The sequence below is a fragment of the Ascaphus truei genome, chromosome 4, assembly GCF_040206685.1.
Source record: "Ascaphus truei isolate aAscTru1 chromosome 4, aAscTru1.hap1, whole genome shotgun sequence".
In the NCBI taxonomy this organism is placed as follows: domain Eukaryota; kingdom Metazoa; phylum Chordata; class Amphibia; order Anura; family Ascaphidae; genus Ascaphus; species Ascaphus truei.
In genome coordinates this window covers 273,504,699-273,527,227 of record NC_134486.1, presented here as the reverse complement: position 1 = coordinate 273,527,227, position 22,529 = coordinate 273,504,699, and positions in this window count along the sequence as shown.

Sequence of the window (22,529 nt, the reverse complement as noted above, 5' to 3'; positions counted from 1 at the left end):
CACCCAGGAGGCCTAACCACCCTCCCCAGACAACTACCACAACCCTTGACCCATTAATTGGTACAGTGGGTACATCATGCCCATATAATATGGGCATGATTTAACACTATGTCAGTCAATGGTCAACCTACAAAAAATCAATCACCAACAATATCCAATGCATTCCAAACCAATCTCCAAATAAACAAAAATGAACACAACAAAATTACAACCAATCAATTAATCAAATACCAAATTAACACCAGAATTAACTATTCCAACTCCAAAACAAAACCATCAATAAATAAATTAAATCTCTAAATAAACACCATTATTGAAGATCAAAACACCAAAAATAAACCACTATTAAAATGCAAACATCAAAGAAAACCCAGAAATAAGCATTTAAAAACACCACCAAAAAATACCATAATACAACATGAAAACGCAAAATACATGGCATAGAAATTGAAAAAAAATGAGCCACAATACATATAAAACACATAAAAGCAACCATTTTGCAAAATAACCATTGCTTCTTACTGTATGTATGTATATCCCTAAAGGGACTACACATAAATACATTAGCAATGCATGAGTCTAAAAAAAATTCCAATATGCAAAAAAATACAGTTAAAAAAACTGTAAAATAAAAATAACATGCATTCAATTTTTTTTCTTACCTTTAGATGTCTTCACCCTCCTATTCCCGTGGTCTCCGCAAACTCTCAAACCAATCCATGATCCCAAACAGCACCATATATCCACCCGCAACACTTACATAAAACTAATCCAACAACGAAACTGCACAAATCCCTGATGGCGGCTAGATCAGGACTAAGGCAAATTCAGCTAGAGGACATTGAGAAACCCCTGAAATTTACCAATCATCAGTACTATGACATGGGAAACAAGGCTGAAATAAACAAAGGGGGGTATGGGTGAGATCACAAATAACGGCAATTGAAGATAAAATGGCAATATTGTATACGATGAAAAGAGATTCGCACAAGAATTTACCAAATTCTATACAAAATAATATAACCTGAATTCATCAAGGAGAACTTCACAGCCACAAAACTCAGAGGCTATAACTAAGTACTTAGAAAACTGTAATCTCCCCCAACTGACTGATGACGAATCGAAGGCTATAAACGGAAAGATTACTCAAACTGAACTAGCTGAAGCGGTTAAAACACAAAAAAATTCTAAGTCCCCTGGCTCTGATGAATTCAACAATGTCTATTATAAAAAAAATTCTAACTATACTCTCACCACATCTACCGGAGATGTATAACTCATTCCTTGAAGGAATACCAATCCCCTCAACAATGCCAACTGCCAATTTGGCCAATATTCACAAAGAGGGAAAAGAGCCTATGCATTGTGGTAGCTATCACCCAATCTCTCTTAAAAACAGCGATCTGATATTATAAAGCAAAATTCTGGCGAATAGGTTAAATCCTATTTTGACAAGATTGATCCACATAGATCAGGTGGGATTTGTGTCAGCTAGACAGGCTTCAGATAACACTCGGAAAATAATAAATATAGTGGACCACGTCCATCTCACTGGAACCAGAGCTATTCTTCTAAGCCTAGATGCAGAGAAGGCGTTCGATAGAATATATAGCTCAACCCCGTTATAACGTGATCCGTTACAACGCGAATCCGCTTATCACGCGATGCAAGCGTGGCTCACAATTTTTGTATTTATGAATACTTTACAACACGATTATTGGTATCTTAAATACTTTATTGTACAATGCATACAATTGTTCAATATCTCTAATGCGATCCGCTTATAGCGCGATCTGATTCTTTGGACCCCAAGCACAGCGTTATAAGGGGGTTGACCTGTACTGGGTATTCTTATATAAAAAATTGCAGAAATTCGGATTTAAAGACTTGTTCCTCGAAGGAGTACGAGCATTATATCAAAACCCGACAGCCCTAGTTAAGCTCCCAGGAAATTGGCTTGACCCAATAAAAATTAAGAATGGTACAAGACAGGGATGCCCATTGTCCCCCCTTCTTTTTGCCCTAACGATTGAGCCCTTAGCCGCGAGTATACGATCAAATGAAAATATACAGGGTATAACAATTGGAAAAACAAATTACAACATTTCTCTTTTTGCAGAAGATATTATTTTAACACTAATGAATCCCGAGACTTCTCTACCCAATCTCCAAAAAATGTTGTTGGATTTCACTAAAATCTCAGGCTATAAAATCAATAATGATAGGTCAGAGGCCCTTCATTTGAATCTTCTAGACCCTGAGGTTAAACTGTTAAACCTGAATTTTAACTACAGGTGGAGTTCTTCTCATATTAAATATTTGGGAGTAAATATGACCAGGTACTACCACTCGCTATATCAAAGCAACTACCCACCCCATATTCGATAAGATCAAAAAAGATTAGGCAAACTGGGAAGGATTCCAGGTATCGTGGATCGGGAGAATAATATCAGGCAAAATTAATATACTCCCAAGGTTATTATATCACTTCCAGACCCTCCCGGTCCGGATACCTGGACCTGAATTAAAAAACCTACAAAATAAAATATTTCATTACATCTGGCAGGGCAAAAGCCCCAGGACAGCTAGATCAGTTATGCTCACATCAAAAATAAGATTGGGCATGGGTGTCCCAGATGTCTCAAAGTACTACCAGACGGCCCAATTACAGCAAGTGGTGGTTTGGAATTCCGATCCAGCCCAATATTGCTGTTTAGCTATTGAATCTCAGTATGCCAGATCGTTTTCTCTGCCAATGTCCTTGTGGGCCCTAGAAAAAAAGGAGCTACGGGTGAAACAGTTTAAACTGGGGCCGATGAGATGTACCTGGGAGGTATGGACCAAGTCTAAGAGCAAATTTAAACTTATATCACTCACTTCACAACTTATCCCACTTTTTAATAATCCAAATTTTCCCCCAGGATGTGATGCCAAACTATTTGATAAATTCAAAGCTAAAAATATTAAGATGGTTGCCGACTTATTACACAACTGGAAATGTCTTAGTTTCCAAGAGCTACAAACCAGATATGAGACCCCAGACTTCTCTGTGTTTCAATATTTACAGATTCAACATTTTCTACAAAAAAATCCCCAAGATTAGAATTCCCTCCTCTCTCAAATTTTGAAGTATTGTGCAGAAGAGGTACTTACCAAAAAGGCCTGTTCACAAAAATATATGCGGGTATGGAGGTCGCTGTGGACTCCCCTGACCACAATAATATGCAAAAAATAGGAGGCCAATCTGAATTTGGAAATTGAGATGACTGAGAAGATATTTGAGAGTTTTCCGCAAAGACCTCTATTTGTACAGTACCACTATCAAAGAAAATATTTATAAAATGTTATTTAATTGCTATCTCACCCCAAGTCATCTGAAGCAGATGTACCCGGCAACATTAGACCTGTGCTGGAGGGGATGTGGACAAAGAGGTGACATGGTCCACATTTGGTGGTCATGTCCAGGGATTCAGAAATACTGGACCACTATCCAAACTATGATTAAAAATGTAACAGACCATTCTATTTCTATAGAACCATTGACTTTTCTAATGGCAAAAATAGTTGAAGATATAAGCCGGCCAATGAGGCGACAAGTGTCATTTATCCTGATGGCAGCCAGATGCGCCATGGCGGCTTCCTGGAAAAATATAGCCACCCTTTCTAGGCGAACTATAGAAAAAAGAATAACCAAGGTGATGCAGATGGAAAAAATGACAGCGTTTCTAAAGCATTCTACAGAAGAATTTTATAAAACATGGGAGCCATGGCTGGAGCACTAAATGTAAAACTGAAAAAGATAAAATAGATGCGACAACAGAGATCAGCCTCCCGAAACAGAGGCAATCTGACCAAAATGGGCACTGGTTCAACATATAAACTATGAATTTTCTAATCTAAAAAAGCTATTATGCTTCAAAGCAGTCTAACAGAAAACCGAAGCGGTCATGGGGAGGAGGAGGTCTCCTCTCTCCTCCCTTTTCTCTCCCTCCAGATACGTCAAAGTTATTTACAACGAGCAACAAATGCCTATGTTCTGATAGCTTGTATGCTGCCTGTTTTGCCTGTTACCTGTATAATTGAACTTCATTATGTTTGCCTCTACGAATAAAGATTAAGAACTGCTTGGAGATCTCTGTCCGGATGTGTTACTTCTATTGAAAGGATACATAAGGATCTATATGAAAATAAATTAACATTTATTACATAGCAAAGAAATTAATGTGATTGAATATGCATATTCAAATTTTTTAAATGAACATTCCCAGGTACCTCTCTGTGTTGTACAGAGGAGTGTTTTAAAAGTTATATAAGTCAATGGGTACATTACAATAATAGTGTTCTCTCTCTTTCCCACTCCCCCTCACTCCCCACTTAACAATATTTTTATACATCTTATTTTTTATTTTCTCATAAAAAATCAGTTTATTTTTATATTGTGTTATTGAATTTATTTGATGTTATTATCGAGAGGAGGAGTGTAAATAGAGTAGAGAAGAATAATAACTGGTAGCAAGGCCGACAGAGGTAAAGGGGTGACTGACACAATTTGGTTTAAAATTTGGCAGTCCTAGGAGCCCCAAACCCTAACCCCTACCACCACCACCACCACCACTGATACTACTAGTAGCAGCACCTGTGCCAAAACACAGAAGAAAATATACTGTTCATTAAAGTAAATCTAATATTATAAGCAATTATGAGTGTCGCCCCCAAATGCCTAGAGTGACATTGGGTGCATCAGATGTGCTAAATAGACGTATAATTCCAAAATTAGAGAAAAGGGTGTGTTACCACCCCTTCTCTAGCTAGAAGCCCATTAATTGATGCACTCCAGGGCTATTAAAACGTAACATTTAATAAATTTATGTTAAAAGAAGTCTACACATGGAATAATATGATGAATTGTGAGTATGTGTGTAGTGTGAATAAAATGGATGGGAGTGGGTCAAGTGCTGGTAAGGCTGACCCTGAGGTGTATTGCCCAATGAATTACCTAATTCCGAGTAATATAGTGAATAGAAAGTACTCTAGGTAATGGCTGCAATATGACCACCTGAGGGGACCTAACTATGAGTAGGGTAACTGATCTGGCAAGCGTTGCTACTATGATGTGCTAATTGATTGCCTGCTAATGATGTAATAAAGTGTTAACACTGACACAGCATAACTAATAACCAACCATTGATTGCAAAATGTAGAATAAATTCCACAAGATCATATAGTAAACTGACTGCAACAGGTATGGCTATAATGTGGGGCTAAGTTAGATATAAAAGCCATGGTAACCCTTGGCACAGCTCTAACCTCGCTGTATAATTTTACTCCTAGCTGTTCAGTGATGGTGGTCTAAGATAGTTAAAATCAAAGACAGAACAGAGAACACAGACAGAGCCCAATGCTACTTCTAATGACACAGATACACAGTAAAGTACCTATATATCTATGTATCTAAACGAAAAACATATGGTCATTTACCTGTAGTTTGATTCTTTGGCCAAAGTATCTTAAGCCTGCACACCAAACGCCAAGGTAGACCAAATCTGTGCAGGTCCTAACACTAATCAAATTCTTAATAACCTGTATAATACCAGGAAGAAAACTTTATAATAAAGCTGCTGTGATTAGCTGCATAGTTCTTAGTTTGATTGAAGCTCTTATTTACCTGTATAATACCAGGAAAAACACTCAGAATTAGATTTGTCGCAACCAAACTGCATGCATGGACCTGCGTGTGTGGAAAATGAATGATCCTTAACCATTTGGAAGCATAGTGGGATGGGGGTGAACTTGGAACCTGGGAAGGAGGAGCCACCCTCCCTTAATCAGCTGTGACCAGCTAGACAAGATTGCAAAACAGAGAAAACCAGTGAGCTCCTAATTTATATACCCCCAAAGTAACCACAATATATATATTTGCATATGAGTGTCAAAATGGAGTGCTACTGGGCATGTCAATATATAGTTATATATAGTTATATATCTTAAGCCTGCACACCAAACGCCAATGTAGACCAAATCTGTGCAGGCTTAAGATACTTTGGCCAAAGAATCAAACTAAATGACCATATGTTTTTAGTTTAGATATACATATATTTATATAGAGGTACTTTACTGTGTATCTGTGCCATTGGAAGTAGTATTGGGCTCTGTCTGTGTTCTATGTTCTGTCCTTGATTTTAACTATTTATTGCCATGCCCAGTAGCACTCCGTTTTGACACTCATATGCAAATATATATATTGTGGTTTCTTTGGGGGTATATAAATTAGGAGCTTACTGTTTTTCTCTGGTCTAAGATAGTGCAGGTTAAATTCAACACAATCATTGGTTGGTGGTATGTGGATTTAGCCTGTGTAGGATAACACCTATACACTCAAGGAGATATGGTATTGCAATATATATCGATGAATGTATTATCCCAATACATACAATGTATAAGGTGATATTCAATGTGATGTCAATATAATTACCACATCCATAGCAGTATTGCCTTGATAGCAGTTTCCTCTTTGCAAAGATGCACTATTTGTAGTGATGACCAGAGTCAGAGTGTATGTGTGTCACTAACTCAATATTCATGTAGCAAGAAAAACTTTTCTGCTCAATGGGTCATGCAATAATGCGGCAAACACAACTGTTCAATTGGTCATGGGAAATTGTTGATACATGGACAGAGTCATGTCAATATCATGGGATGTGCAGAGTGCCTATATCTGAGTGTGTTCGCTGTTTAATCACAGCTCTGCATGTAATATAGTGCTGATGGTATACAACACAATTGAACAGATAAGACATACACAATCAATGAGCATATCACAAAATATCCCAACACCAAATGTATACAGAAAGCACACACAGGGTGCCTGTGAGGAGCTGAATCCAAAAAAGCATAAACTAGCACAGACACAAATGTAACAACACTGTGGGAGATACAGTAACCAGTTGTACACAGCTACTAGCCCTCCTCCCTGATGACATCACTGCGTCTTACGCCCTACACGTTTACCTCCTGAACGGAGCTTCATCAGGAGCGGATGAGTGACAGACAAGGCAGGACCAACTTGATATAGCGTGTGGGGTTGTCCTGGCAACCCTTCTCCAATCGCAATCTCTGTGTATGTTTGTATACACCGCGTATGGAGTTGTGATCACTGACTCCTTTTGATAGATGTCACTGAGTGTGTAGACTACACTAATTACAAAGACTTACAGTCCAATAAAAAGGGTAATATCATAGGGATAATTATCAAGTGGAATGCCATAAACTCATGGATGAAGAGTACTAATAGAGCATAACAAATACTAATAATAGAAGCAGACATTGTGTCCACAAAGTCAGAGATGGTGAACCAGCCACAGCAAAGAAAGCAGAATAGGGAGAGCAAAATCCCTGGAGGCAACCATGGTACATCAAAGAGGTAATTTGAGACAAGTAATCTCTTGTTGTTGCACAGCTATAGTGCATATAGCTGAGGCATGGTAAGTTGACTATAATTGATGGTAACTGAAGTACGGTGGGTTAAGATATGCACGTGTATTCAAGAGGATATCCAATCCAATACCGCTGTGAGGGTTATTTAGATAAAGGGTGTATATGTAAAACCCTCATTAAAAGGCCATGTGGGCAAAAAGTATTTAATCTATAAATCCACTCAGCCTCCCGCTTAAGTAACCTGTTATCTAGGTTACCTCCTCTCATGTTGCTTTTGATGTGATCGATACCCATGAAGGTGAGACATTTTTTATCCCACTGATGGAAGTTATTGACATGGCAAGCTACTGGGGTATCCAGTTTGTTCTTGATGGAGTTAACGTGCTCAAATACACGTATTCGAAACACCCTGGTGGTCTTGCCCACATATCTATGGCCACAACTACAGGTAATGAGACATTGGTTGTCTTACAATTAATATATTGTCTGATGTCATATTGTATTGAGTTGTCAATATTGTGGAATCCTTTAGCAGGTGTGATATATTCACAAGCTTTGCAGCTTTTGCATTGGTATGTGCCCTTTAGTGATGATGTCAACCAGGTGGACTTAGTTTGGCGTTGAAAATGACTGTGGATTAGACCATCATACACATTTGCAGATCTCCTGCTTGTTATACTGGGTGTTTCTTTCAGTACCTTAGTCAGGTCTTCATCAGACTTCAAAATGTGCCAATGTTTTGAAAACATTTACCTAATTAGTTTCCATCTATAGTTATAGGTAACAATGCAACAAACTTCGGTGCTGTTGGTCTGATGTTAGGTGCCAATAGTTTATCTCTGTCACTCTTTAATGCTCGGTTTTAGGTATATTTCAAGGTTCCCATTGAGTAACCACGACTGAGAAATCTCTCTTTTAGATCTTTGGCTTGTGACCAAAATTCCTGTTGCGTCGAGCAGTTTCATCTAAGATGCTAATACTGCCCTATTGGAATCCCATTTATTAAGGAAGGTGGATGTTGGCTGGTGGCTGCCAATAAACTGTTAGTTGCTGTCTTTTTACGAAACACCATATTGTCAGCAGCAGCAGGGGAAAGAGTGGAAAACGTTAGGGACAGCACTTTCTCACTCATAAAACTGAAGGAGCTTGGTACTAAGCCAAGGAGAAGGAGCTGTAGACTTAGGTAGAGGTTTACCCCTTAACGTCAAAAATGTTCTAGTGTCCAAGTGGTTGTCAGCACCAGAGTCAGGGTCAGGGACTGAAAGTGAGGCAGTGTAATTTACTCTGAAAGTGCATCAGAAGAGGGGCACTGGTTGCATTCTTGCTGCTGCTGGCTCTGATAATGTGCCACTTGAGGAGAAATAAGGCACAGACAACAAGGCAGTTTAGGACAAGGTTATACCACCACTGAGGGGTGTAGTGTGGCTCATGGCTCTGGTGGGGTTGTAAAAGTGTATGATGATAGGAGACAGGATGACAGTATCCATAGAAGAAACCACCCATCTACCTTGGGGCCACCTTTCTGCATAGCCACCTGCACCGTCATCATAGGGAGACCTGGAAATTACCCTGTCAGCAGAATCCTCACCACTTTTACCATCAGAGCCAACTCCACCAGGACTAAGAGAAGCCATAGGACTAAAGTAGCACAGACAGGCAGTGATGCTTCTGTAGAAGTGCCATCTCCACATTTCCCATTATTATCATCATCATCATCACCACCACCACAATCACAGCAGGTTCAGAGAACACTAGTGTTGCCAGACTTCCAGCATAAAGGCTAACAGATACCACAACTTGCACCATTATAAAAGGGAAGCTTCATACCTTAGAGTTCCAAAGCGTTCCCCAGGCATCCCTAAAGGGTTCCATGTAATTTTCCGGTTATTTGAAAATTGTATCAAATATAGAAGAATTTATAATGCATCTGGTCACAAAGTTGCTATTAGAGATGGTTGGGGTTCCTCAGAATTTCACTTAGGTTTCCTTAACCAAAAGAAGATTGGAAATCACTGCCTTAGAGGAAAGCAAAAACAGTCTATTTTACAAAGCAATCACTGGTTCCCCAATCTCTATGATGGGCATAAGTTGATAATGTTTTGGGGGTTAACCAATAGTTTATAAACATCAATTTGGGGTCCATAATTGACATATATAAAGAGCTAAGGATGTCTGCAACAAGGCTAAGGATGTCTACACAGTAGATTCCTGCCAGCGGGTGGTGCTGCAGAGCCCAGAAGCTCCTCCACTGCTGCATTCAGTATGCAGCTGGTAAGTAGGTATGTGAAACATACAGCAACAAGGCTAAGGATATCTGCACCCAATGTTGCTTAACTTCGGTGATTGGACAAGAAATGGTGCATTAAACATGGTCTGGCTGGTGGCAACAGAAATATTAATATTTTGTAATATAAAGCAAAGAGTTAGGTAATGATTCTAAGGCCGGGGCCATAGAGGCTTGATCAGAGCGGAGGCGCGCTGACGCTGAGGCTCGCCTGCTGAAGTCTGCGCGATTGCATCGACTTGCAGGCGAGCCAGCGTGCGCGAAGGGAGCCGGGGGGGGCGGTGGTTGGAGGCGGGGCAGTGACGTCGCTGGGCCAATCGCCCGCAACGCACTGATGTCAACATCACGGCGCCGACGTCACGGCGCTGTGACATTGACGCTGCTTCAGGCTGATTGGATGTTTTCAGCCGACAGCGCGCTGAAAAACAGCTTGGCTGTCGGCTCAAAATTCCAAAGCCTCAGCACGCCTGCAGACGCTCGCGTGAGCCCCCTCTCAAGGCATCCTCATTGAGGATGCAGGGGCTCAGCGCGGAGCGTCCGCACGGTTCAGCGCGGCCTGTCCTTCTATGGACTCGGCCTAAGATTGCAATGCAGTTGTACCAAAAAACTGAGAAATTGGGTAGATACTTATATTATATTATCATCATAATGATCGCTACAGCAAAGCATGGATACTATTGTGAGTGATGATACTGCTGATCAACTTGTATTCCCAGAAGAATTCTTAAACAGTCTTACTTTGACCGGAATGCCTTCTAATGAACTGAAACTTTAAGTAGAAAAGAAAACAATTTCCCATATGATTGGCTTTTTCAATGACAATCAATAAGTTACATGGTCAAACGTTTAATAAAATATGCCTTTACTCGCCCACTGTAAGCCTGTTTTTTAGTCATGGACAATTATATGTTCCTTTATCAAAAGTCAGATCATTTGATTCACTTATTTTAGTGTTGGAAAAGAACAAAGAAATTGACAATTGTGTCTTTAGAGAAATCTTTTATTAAAAAATATGTGAATGTTTAATTAATAACCTTTAAGATCTGCTAGATTGGCCTATGTTACGTCGGGTACAGCTAGTAGGCTTATAATTTTTCTCTGGCATTTGATTTGTTATCTGTCATCTTCACCTAATATTTGACCTTTCATTACGTTCTACTCTTCTGCAGTATGAGACCCCTATCTAAGTCCCAAATGTTGCAAAATACATTTAAAACACCAATGGAACTCTTAATATACAACATCATTCAACATCATTCAGTGCACACATTCATAGAGTGTTACACACTGGGGAAACTTTTTTGCTTTGGACTCTGTGGAGAGAAAAATAGGGTATGGTTAGTAAGATTGACCGCACTACGGTGTAGGGACAAACCGCAATCAAGGCGGAACAGACAGAGGTAATATATAGTATAGTTTATACACCTCAATTCCACACAGTGAGGGGATTGAGGCCGTGAAGATTTCACTAGTCAATAATGAATTATTTACTCCAAAGGAACACATGTTTGTGGAAGACCTGCTCAGCATCATCTTAAAGTAGGATTTCTTTCTCTTTGAAGACACGTTCTACATTCAAATTCAGGGCACGGCTGTTGGGTCCAATGTCGCACCTACCTACGCCAACATCTGTATGAATAGCTGTGAAGACAAGTTCATTTTCTGTCATACCCTATTTCTCTCTCCACAGACCAGCCCATCGCTTGACTTTGTTGCCCATAGGTTGAAATGTGTGACTCATACCGGTTCGGCAATGCATCATCGTTATGTGCTGTGATCAGTTCTGTGACACCTTTGTCTCCTTCACCTCTGCCATGCCACTCATTTGCCCAACCTGATTAATTATCTACAGGGTCTCAAGTTTAACTAATTTTTGGATCTCTGGTTAGGGTACCTTGGGTCACACTCTCAGTTTGTACATTTGAAGTTCATAATTACTGTATTCAACATACTAGACAGTCTTCAGGATTTCACAAGTATTAGAACATTCATGTATTTTTCTGCTAAATAGTTGCTTTAATATTTTTGTCTTCTGTGTCTTTTACATATATATCATGCTTTCCTGTTGGGACCCCATCTGGTACCGCTGAGAATATGGGACAAAATGGCTTCTTTTACACCCTGTGGGCACTCGTCGAGGGTGACGTCGGGTTACCATGGTAACCGGGACGCCAAGACGCCAATAGGAACACTTTATACTCATGGGCATCAGTGTTCTAGTCATGCTGCTGCCTGTGGACCAATCGCAATCTCTTCCTGCTTCTCAGCCAATCTGCAGATCTGATGGGCGGGACAACACTGTGTCCACAATGAGGAAGTATTTCAGAGCGCTCCTGTGTACAGCATGTTCAGCACCTCGTGGAGAGATTGAGCAGGAGGAATGCTGCCAAACGGACCACGGCTAACACAGATGAACATTGTAGCTGCACTTAGGACTCTGTGCTACGATTAGCATTCTGCTTTGGTATATACCCCAGTTTCTGTATCGTAATGTAGTCCTAAGGATAGCTTAAGGAGTTCAGCCAGGGAACTTTGGAGCTTATCCTCTTAGCAAGCTAGACTCACACTGAGCTTTGTTCAGGAGCAACATATCCCTTAATATTTTCATTGAGGTGCTGGACTGATTTTTCACCTTCTCCTTTTGGATTGATTTTATATATGTTTTTTTTCATTATCACATTTTTTACATGGCTTAAGGGAAGTACCATTGGACATTATTTTTGCCCTTTGGGAACGGGCCTGAAGAAGGGGTCTTAACCCCAATACGTTGCCCCCCTTCACCTGCATCACCACCTTGTTTGCACCCCTACTTTCCCCCCTCCCCCGCCCCTCCCCACCCTTCCGCTTCACCATGTATTTTTCCTTTCTCCCTTGCCACATATATACTGGTATTGCATTCAATTTATACCCCTTGTGGGATGTGTGCTCTTTTCTTCATTAAATTATTTGGCTTATACCTTTTTCAATTTGTCATTTATGAGTGCTGGGAACATTATTTTGTGTCTATTGATTGTTTGGAAGAAATAGGGTTCCTCCTTTTTCCACGCTGCACCATTCTTTATTTACGTTAGCTTGTTTGAGTGCTGTCTATTTGTGATTTGTTATTAATTTACAGTACCGTGCATTATAGTGTAGCAGGGTACCCTCCCTTGCCTCCTCCCTGACAGCGGTCCCGTTTCGTGGGAGTGTTTGGTGAGCTGTGTCAGCCATGTTGTAGTTGGCACAGCCACATACATATGGACTGTGTGTAAGGCAGCGGCCATCTTGAGGTTGGCGCTGCCTGAAAGGGAGGTCCTGTCATTCAGGAATTCCTCCGCTGACTGGAGATGGCGTGTTCAGTACTGACGAAGCCAGCGAAGGGAGAGGTAGTGTCCGGGGAGCTAGTCAAGCCCCCTAGACTAGGCCAGACCTGTTCCCCATAGGCCCCAGGTAGTTTCCCCTGCATGGTAGTGGATGTACTGTAGGGCCGGCCATAGTAAGGGACTTGCCCCTTAGTTACCGACGACTCAGCGGAGCAGATGGAACTGCATCGGAGGATTCCCCAGGCCTGGCGGAATTGCTCGGTCTGTTCAACTGGACATAAGGCGAGAAGGGTATTGTGTTGGAGGCCCTGCATTGTGGGAGCATGCTTGCCGTCTTTCTACAAATCCTCTGGTGTACTCGAGTAGCCAGGAAGTTACCACCACGTGCACCAACACCACACTGGGAGGGTAGCGCTGCCCTCACATATCTGGGTGGGACTGTTTGGATGGACCATTGGGTTTTAGGTGCCCAGGGCACTCTCAGCACTTTGGGGGACGGTTATTGTGATTGTGTATACTGTATTGCTGATACTGTGGGACCATAGTAAATAGGCTGTATATACTTTGTTGTGATTTTGGTTATTGGAGGTATACCAAATAGGTATACTGGTTCCCATGAGGGGCTATCCCACCAATGCAGGGATCCTCACAGGTGGAGACGCTGCACCAGCCTCCCCAGGCTCCCAAAGCACGAAGGCTTAGGCCTCTTGTGAGCCAAACAGGTAGCACCATAACACCCGTAATACACATATCTCCCCGAGGAAGAGGGAAGGGGTGTTACAATAGTATAATGAATGTCCTTCCCACAGGCATCTCCAATAACTATTACATCACCAAAACAACTTTGAAAATCCACAAGATACAGATTCCTCTTTTTAGTCTTGAAAGTCAACATTAATCACCGTAAAAGAAGGGATAAAAGTTGTGGGTGTTTATCAATAACATTAGCAAACACAATTTATTTAGTCTGTTAGAAATGTGTAACTAAGTGATTATATCATGATCTTTTGTACAATGTTGTGCCATTCAAGGTCTCAGAGTAGAATTTAATTAAATAGGAACTACTGTAAAGTACAGTGACTAAATTGAGAAAAAAAACCTAAATCTAGTTTTATCTTACAAAATATTAAGTTGGAATTCCCTCACCAAGTTTAAATTCCCTCATAACTACTTTGTTCATTTACAGTATGTATAAATAACAGGTGATGTTGCTCTCTCTACAAAACCGATTCTAAATATTAGCTATTATTATGCAAATTATGTTAGCAAATTATTTTGAAGTACAACTACAGTCATTGTCAATGCTTCCACTAACCAAGTGTCCTAGAATTACTAAAGTGTTATGACATCAAAAGTTGTTTCTGGAGCTAATGCAAAAGCCCATCCTTCTCAATATTCTCATGAGTGTTACTTAATGTTTAAGCAAATAGTTATTTACTTTGTTTTGCTCCATCTCTATGTTGCTAATATTTTTGTGGATGGAAACAGGATTCATTTCAGGGATCCAAAAACACATATGGTATTAGGTCCTCGATTTGCAAAAGAAGCTTTCAGGGCAGGGATGTACAGTAGTAATATTACGCATTGCTTGGTAAGTTTAGGGAAGTCTATCTCATTGGTGGGTACAGTTGACTGTCTCCTGCCACACAATATGACCTCTCTTATTTTCACCCCTTTTACCTTGCAGGCTATTAGATCTCCAAACATGAAAGCATGACAAAACTCTAGTTATAATGTTGATGAATAACAAAGCTTGGATGATTGAACAGATATATGTCTCTGTCTATGAATATATACAGTATATTTTCTCTGATGTTCTATACTTTAAATACTTGCATAATCTATCAATCTATCGGTGAGTTTTATGGTAGCAACCAATAATGTATATATACTGCAAGACAAAAACAATAACCAAAGGCTAAATTTATATATTTTAAACAAAATCTGTCATGCAAAAGAGGCATTAGATAAGGAAGATAAAAATGTGCCATGAGCATCAATTCACTTTGTCTGTTGTTGATATGTATTGTTTAGTCTGAGATTCAAGGCCCTCATAATTCTTTTTGCAGACAGTGGTGTAAATTCTTCTGTTTTATTTGTACAAAGCTGTGCAGCAGCATAAATTGCCAGGGGGTAAGGCAGAACATGTCTGCTATCCAGGGACAGTACACATCTCTCTCTCTTTTTGTGTGTTCGAAATTCCCAGGGGACTGTGTGTTTCTGTCGGCTCAGAATAGCAGTGAGAAGTTGCACACCGGGGAATTCAGGTTGATGACTCCCCTGAGACAGTAAAAAGAACAGACAAAATGCATTCAGGATTTTTATTTCATTTTGCTGCTGTATGTTGTTGCAACTCCTGCAGATATAGGCACATAATTGATCGGTGTTCTGCATAGCGTTTGAAGACCGTACTCTTAACAAAACCATTCAAGAGAAGTCAAGGTAAAATATCTTTCTTATCTACAGCATGAAAAGTGTCACAAACAAAGTGCAACTACTTACAATAAAATTAAAATGGAGGTTTTTAAAAAGATTTAATTTTAGAGCCATTACAGTATCTGGTGATTTCAACTTAGTAAAGCACAGAATATTTAGAATCCTCCTTACAATATCTAATTGTGTCATTTCACTCTGAGAATTTTTCCAATAATTGCTGAAATATTACAAATAATGGGTTGCTGTACAGACTTTTCATTCGTAGGAATAATGTATTCATAAGCGTGCTGCAAAGCTGTTTCCAAAAGTGGGCTAGATCTACAGTATGATAAAAAGAAAATCCAATTTCTTTCAATCAAACTTTTTTCTTTGATAAATCTGTTGCTATGTTTTGGAGTTGTCTTGAAACCAAGATAAATTAATAAAAAAAAAACTTCCAGTGTCATTTTGGTATTTCAACAGACGTTTGTCCACTCCCTATTTTAGATCAAAAACTAAAGTAACAGTTCCACACAGTCTTTTTTTAAAATCTTGTTGTATTGTCATATTTTTCTGCAGTGTTTTGGTTTTGAAGAAACAATGCTATAAACACAGATTAACAAAGGTCCATCACTAGTATCCAAGAAACTGGATATCTTCAATATCATGTATTACTCTCTAGATCAGGGGTGTACAACTCCAGTCCTCAAGGGCCACACACAGGCCAGGTTTTAAGGATATCCCTGTTTCAGCACAGGTGGGTCAATCTAGATAACTGAACCACTGATTGAGCCACCTGTGCTAAATCAGAGATAGCCTTAAAACCTGGCCTGTGTGTGGCCCTTGAGGACTGGAGTTGTGCATCCCTGACCTAGATGGTGAAATAATACACACTACATAGTTTTGTATCTGAATTACATATTTAACCTTGGCTGTTTGTTTCTTAAACATTCCCAATGTTGACATGAAGTACTAAAGCTTGTGGCAGGAAAATAAATGAGCATTTTAACAGATGGCATTATCGCACATTGAATTCAGTAGGAGTTACATTTATAACCCCTAATCTGAATAGAAACGTGTGAAGGTTCCAGTGAACGTTCTAAGATATTCACGCAAAAGCATACAAGTTTGGCAAACTCTTTTCCTATTCCCCCGCATTTCTGAGTTTGCATCAATGTACAGTATAGAGAAAACAATGAAGGTCAAGAAAACAAATTACCTTATTTGGCTAAATGCTACTGTTTCCTCAAGGGAAATTCACTTTTGCAAGTCTGATTTTTTTTTTTTTGCTGCTGCAAAGGTCCACACTTGAAATGGAAGTTGTGACCATCTCTACTGAGCACAGCCAATATTATAGAAAATTATGTCCAAATAATTTTCTGAGGACACATTCAGTCTATTTTGTTTTTCAATTAATTAAGTTAAATACAGGAATCACGAATTTCATAAAACGCATCCATAAACAGCAACTTTTTTGCTAAGAGGAATTTCAACTAGTAAATGTGGCAAAAAAAAACATATCAAATAATCTTAGCACTTCAATCCCCAGTTCTAGCAGTATTGTGCACTTTTTTCCAAACCAAAACATTGTTTTCCACACTAAAACCTTGATATTTCTTTTATTATCTTCCCCAGCTTAAGTTTCTGCTTATAATATTTAGAAATTAAACATGAATTATATTTTTTTTTAAATGGCCAACAAGTAGCTACTTTGACAGGAATCAGTTGTCATGGTTTCATATATTAAAAATATCACTGCAATTGAGGACTTTTAAAATACTCTAGTAAAAAAATAATTTTATGAGTTAAATAGGGAACTCAAAGAGAGAGAGGAACTCACTTATTGGTGGGTTAGCATAAGGGGTCCTTATTTTCTGTGCCGGGAGCTGAAAAGGCCTCGTCCACGTTTGGCCTCCCAACTCACAACATGACATCCCTCCTTCCCCTTTCCTAACCAATGATAATTATTATGGTTACAGGTGTAACCATGTCTGGTTTTGGCTACTAATCTGCCCTGCCTAGCATGTAAATCCTGGTATCAGTGCAGGCATTGTTAGGCCTCATCTGGGTTTTCCCCTGCAGTGAGCAGCTCCCTTGAGTGACAGGGAGGGGGTGGTGGGACAAGTCCTGTGTTCTGCCCAATCCTGGGCTCAGACATTGGACCCTCCCCCAGGGTACTTAAGGGGCTGCACATGTACAGTTAGTTAGTTGTTTCTCCACTGAGAGAGACTGTCCCACGGAAGAGTGTGTCCAGGACTCTGGCCACCTTCCATCCCCTCCCTTAGGGGAGTGGGAGTGAGGACTATACCTCTTACTCCACCAGTGAGTAGGGGAAGAGTTAGGACCGACCCTTAGGCCCATGCCTGGGGGTTGAGTTCAGGTACCATCCAGAGGAAGGGACAGAGAGTTAAACAGTTATATGCTGATACCCTGTTGGTGTGAGAATAAAGCTCAAGTTATTTTATATATTCTGCCTGAGACTACAATCTATCAGGAGGAGTATCAGAGGGTTCTCCTGCAGGGATTGTCTCCAGTCTCCCTGGAGCCTGCAAGAGATGGGGGCACTGACCCACCGAGAAAAGGACTAACCATCACCCCAAAAGCCTGTCCTGTCTTCCCCATACAACCGGCAGAAAGCTCAGCATCCTGTGAACCATCAGGTAAACAGCATTATACACCCTGTAATAGGCAGATCTCCCAGAGGTTGGGGTAACTCTGTTACGTGACTACAAGGTCTGATCGGAGAAGATCGGAAAAGGTTCCAAAATACTGCACTCAACCTATAAAAATTAATTGTGAAACCTGGTACTGGTGTTTTATTCACATCGTATGCAACTATATATATATATATATATATATATATATTTATATATATATATATATATATATATATATATATATACTGTATGACACGCAATGTGTGAATTATTTACAGTGTGTGAATATTAAAACCCCAAGATTTTTAGAGAGAGGGTATTCCTCGCAAAAACTTGACAATGACTTGGAAAGGGTAAGAAAATTAGACAGAGTCAGGTGTTAGTCCCCAAGACAAGATCAAAGAACCCAATTGAGAATGAGGGGAAATGTAATGTCTCTTTAATTACAAACTTTAATTCTATGACAATGAAAATAGAAAGAATTGTTAAAAAAAACATTGGGCAATCCTATCAAGTGATTCGATTTTGGGGGCTCATATCTCAAAGTTTCCAAAATGTATATATAGGAAAGCTAGAAAGCTAGAAATCTTAAGAGTTTTTTATCCCCTAGTGATATTAATACTGGGGAAAACTGCTTGGGGGGAAATATGTGGCTCACTACCAAACCGGTGGGAAACTTCCAATGTTCAGTGTGTAAACATCTTCATCCAAATAAAAAATCATATACATGCAGTTCCACTGGAGAGGTTTTTGAGGTCACAGACTTCATCTATTGTAATTCAGACTATATTGTATACTTAATAGAATTCCCCTGCGGCTCACAATATGTGGGCCACACAAAACGTCCTTTAAAAGTGCGCATCCAAGAACACATACGTAAAACATAAAAAATGGTTTTGTCAAACACAGCCTTGCTAGACACTATGCCTTGCATCACAATAAGATCCATCATCACTCCTTTTTAAGGGCATTAAATATGTCCCAAGAAACAGAAGGGGTGGTGATAGGGTTAAAGAACTGTCTATGCAGGACACCTTCTGGATACATAGGCTTAACACCTTGTATCCAGGGTGTCTCAATGAGGATATTGATATCTGGTCCTTATACTAAAATTTATCTGTGACATGAGGAGATGGTATTGTCTCTTGACTGATTTTGATCAATATTAATATATATATTTCTCTCCTTTTTAATAATTATATATTTTAGATTTTTGTACTTTTTTTCAAAATTTCAAAAAAACTTTTATCTTAATTTTTATATGTATTTTTATTTTCAAGAGAGTTTTGTGGTCTGTATCCATAGCCAGATACAGTGAGATCCCTATTGTGGCGCACCGCAGACCTTTATGTTATACGTGGTCAGAGTTAGCAAAAAAAGTTGTATCTAAAATCAATTTTATTCGCATTCATATGCAATGTTTAAAAATAGACATGTATGAGTCTATGTGTTCTACTCTAGTCACCTAGTAGATCCTTATGGTTAGATAGTGGTGACTATGTTGATCATATTGTTCTCGTTAGGTGTTGTTTGCCAAAGGTGTATTATTTGAGGCTCTATGTCCTATATGTATATCTTATTCTGGATATTAGGATTAGTGATTGTTCATGTTGCTCTACAAAATACCTCTGGTGGAGAAAAATGCCACTCCAGAGGTATAGGTCTACCAGGGTGGATATAAAGGTTATTATAGTTATGGTGTTGTAACTTGATAGATCTTGGTTAGGGAGGGGTATTTTAAATCTATAATTCCTTGCAAGAGATATCACAATGGCCGTGGTAGCTAGTGTGTATATAGTATAAATACTTCAATAGTGGCTGTTGCTTTTGGCCATGTATTGCGTTGGGTTTTGCAAGTACCTTATGTGTGAACTTGGTTCGTTTGGCTAGGGTGCAGTGCAAGGTACATCCCTTTAACATATAGGTGTTAATGTTTGGCTGCTGTTCCCTGTCCCGTACTATGATTCCTTTCTCATAGTCTCACTGCGCATGCGCCATTCTTATTTTATGAGACTCCGTTCCTGGTAATGTATGCAGTATGCGGAGGAGGGACAAGGTAAGTAAAACCTAGTTTGTGTGTCCCTGATCATGCAGCAGGGTCGATTGGAGGGGATTAGTGTTGTACCAGTTTAAGAAATCGTTGATGTACAAATATGTTAGTGTATTTATCAGTTGAGTTTAGTATAACTTAGATTCCTTCTAACCGCAATATACTTTCTGAATCTCAGTGCGCATGCGTCGCCGTCATCCAGTGTGTATATTGCTTTTCGGATCAAGGCAGTGTGCCAGGGGGAAAAAACGGGATAGGTTTTTGCTGTTGTGTCAGCGCAAGTCTATCTTTCAGAGAGTGTATTTAGTAGATGGCGTATATACAGTGATGCGGATGTCGCTCATAGCACATAGCTCGTAGCGTCTGTGTTCTGTAAAAGGTAAACTGATGAAGCCTACCCTTTTGGTATATAGCGAAGGGAGAAGGACTTAACTGATAAGTTGTTCCGAATATAATTTCTATAGAGCGAGAGCACAGAGAGCATTGCCCTGTGGCAGTGCTTAGACACCTCTTTAAATGGGTGTATCAGAATGAAGATAAACGAGTCAAAATTCGGAGTGTACACGTTAAGTATATGCGTCAGTAAACTTGTGCTAGGATGTCAGCACAAATCGCAAACTCCACAATCATACTGAGTGTGACTACAAGTAGAAGCTGTCGGTGAAGACCCGACGTACAGTACGTTTCGTCGCTGTCTGCGACTTCTTCCGGGGTGGGTGTATCCACGTCCCTGTCGGCCCCTATATACGTAATTGTTGCCATAGCAACCTGGGGACGCTAATTAGTGCCGATGTAGAACAGTGGTGGTGCTTAGGTACTGCACCCTGAATAATCCAAAGTAGTGTACTGTATGGGATTAATTCATTCTGACCTTTAAGTGTACTGTTTATAGTTTTGAAACATATTCCACTCAATGTGGACAGGCTGAACAGGAGTCCAGAATATTTTTAGTCCTTTCTAATCATAGAAAAGACGTGTATACAAAGCCTTCATTGATGCCAGATGGATATTGAGTGTGTAGCAGGTATATCCATCTGGCTTCACACTGCAGCAGTTTTTTGTTCCAATTACCCTTGCGTATGTTGGGGGGTATGGGGTCAATTCCTTGAAATGTAAGTGTGTTGACATTTCCTGCATGTTTTTCCCGTACATGTCGGGAGACTGGGGTGTCTGTCAAATTTCTAATTGATCCAAGGTGTTCCAGTACTCTTCTTCTTAGTTCCCTTTTGGTCTTGCCAACATACTTCATTCCACATGAACATGTAATTAGGTAGATTATCCCTATGCTTTTGCAGTTAATAAAATTTTTAATTATAAAGGTCTTTGTATCTTCTGTGTTTGTAAATGTTTTGCTTTCTTTCATATAGTCGCATGCCTTGCAGTTATGACATTTAAAGAAACCTTTGATGCTTAACCACGTTTTGCTTTTTTTGTTTTTGTTTTTCATTTTAGTGTAATGACTGTGTACCAGATGATCCTTGATGTTTCCTGAGCGTTTCCACACAATTGAAGGTCTATCTTTGATAACCTGGTTGAGGTCTTCATCGCTTAGCAAGATGTGCCAATGTTTAGTGAGTATTTGATTGATATCTCTCCATTGGTTGTGATATGTAGTTATACATCTTATTTCTTTTTTGGTGTTCTCTTTGATTTTATTTGTAAGGAGATCTTCACGGGGTATATTGATTGCCCGGTGGTACGCTGTTTTTAGTTGCCGTGCTGAATAGCCACGGCTTAAAAAATTCTCCCTCATTTTCTTAGACTCGGATTTGAAGGTTTCCGTGTCAGAGCAGTTCCGTCTTATGCGGAGGTACTGCCCTGTGGGTATGCCTCTGATTAGTGGTTTTGGGTGGAAACTATCCGCTCTAAGATAACTGTTGGTTGCGTTTTTTTTCTTAAAATTGCTGGAAGAGAGGTAACCTTCCTCATCCTTGGAGATCCTAAGATCGAGGAAAGTGATGTCTGTCGCACATATCTCTGAGGTGAGTTTCAGATTGTGCTCGTTGGAGTTCAGCAGATTAAGGAAAATGTCTAGATCCCTTCTGCTGCCGTTCCAGAGTAACATAATGTCATCAATATATCTGATCCACATCTCTATGTGGTCAGTATATTGAGACATGCCCTCAGAAAAGATGCTAACCTCTTCCCACCATCCTAGGTAGAGGTTTGCATATGTGGGGGCACACGTGGTCCCCATAGCGGTGCCTTGGATTTGTAAGTAGAACTTGGAGTCAAAGAGGAAATAATTATGTTTCAGGGAGAACTGAAGAAGTTCTAGAATGAACTCATTGTGTTCAGAGAAAAGACAACTGCGTGTGCATAAATAGTATCTGACTGCTCTCTGTGCTCTCGCTGTATAGAAATTATATTCGGAACAACTTATCAGT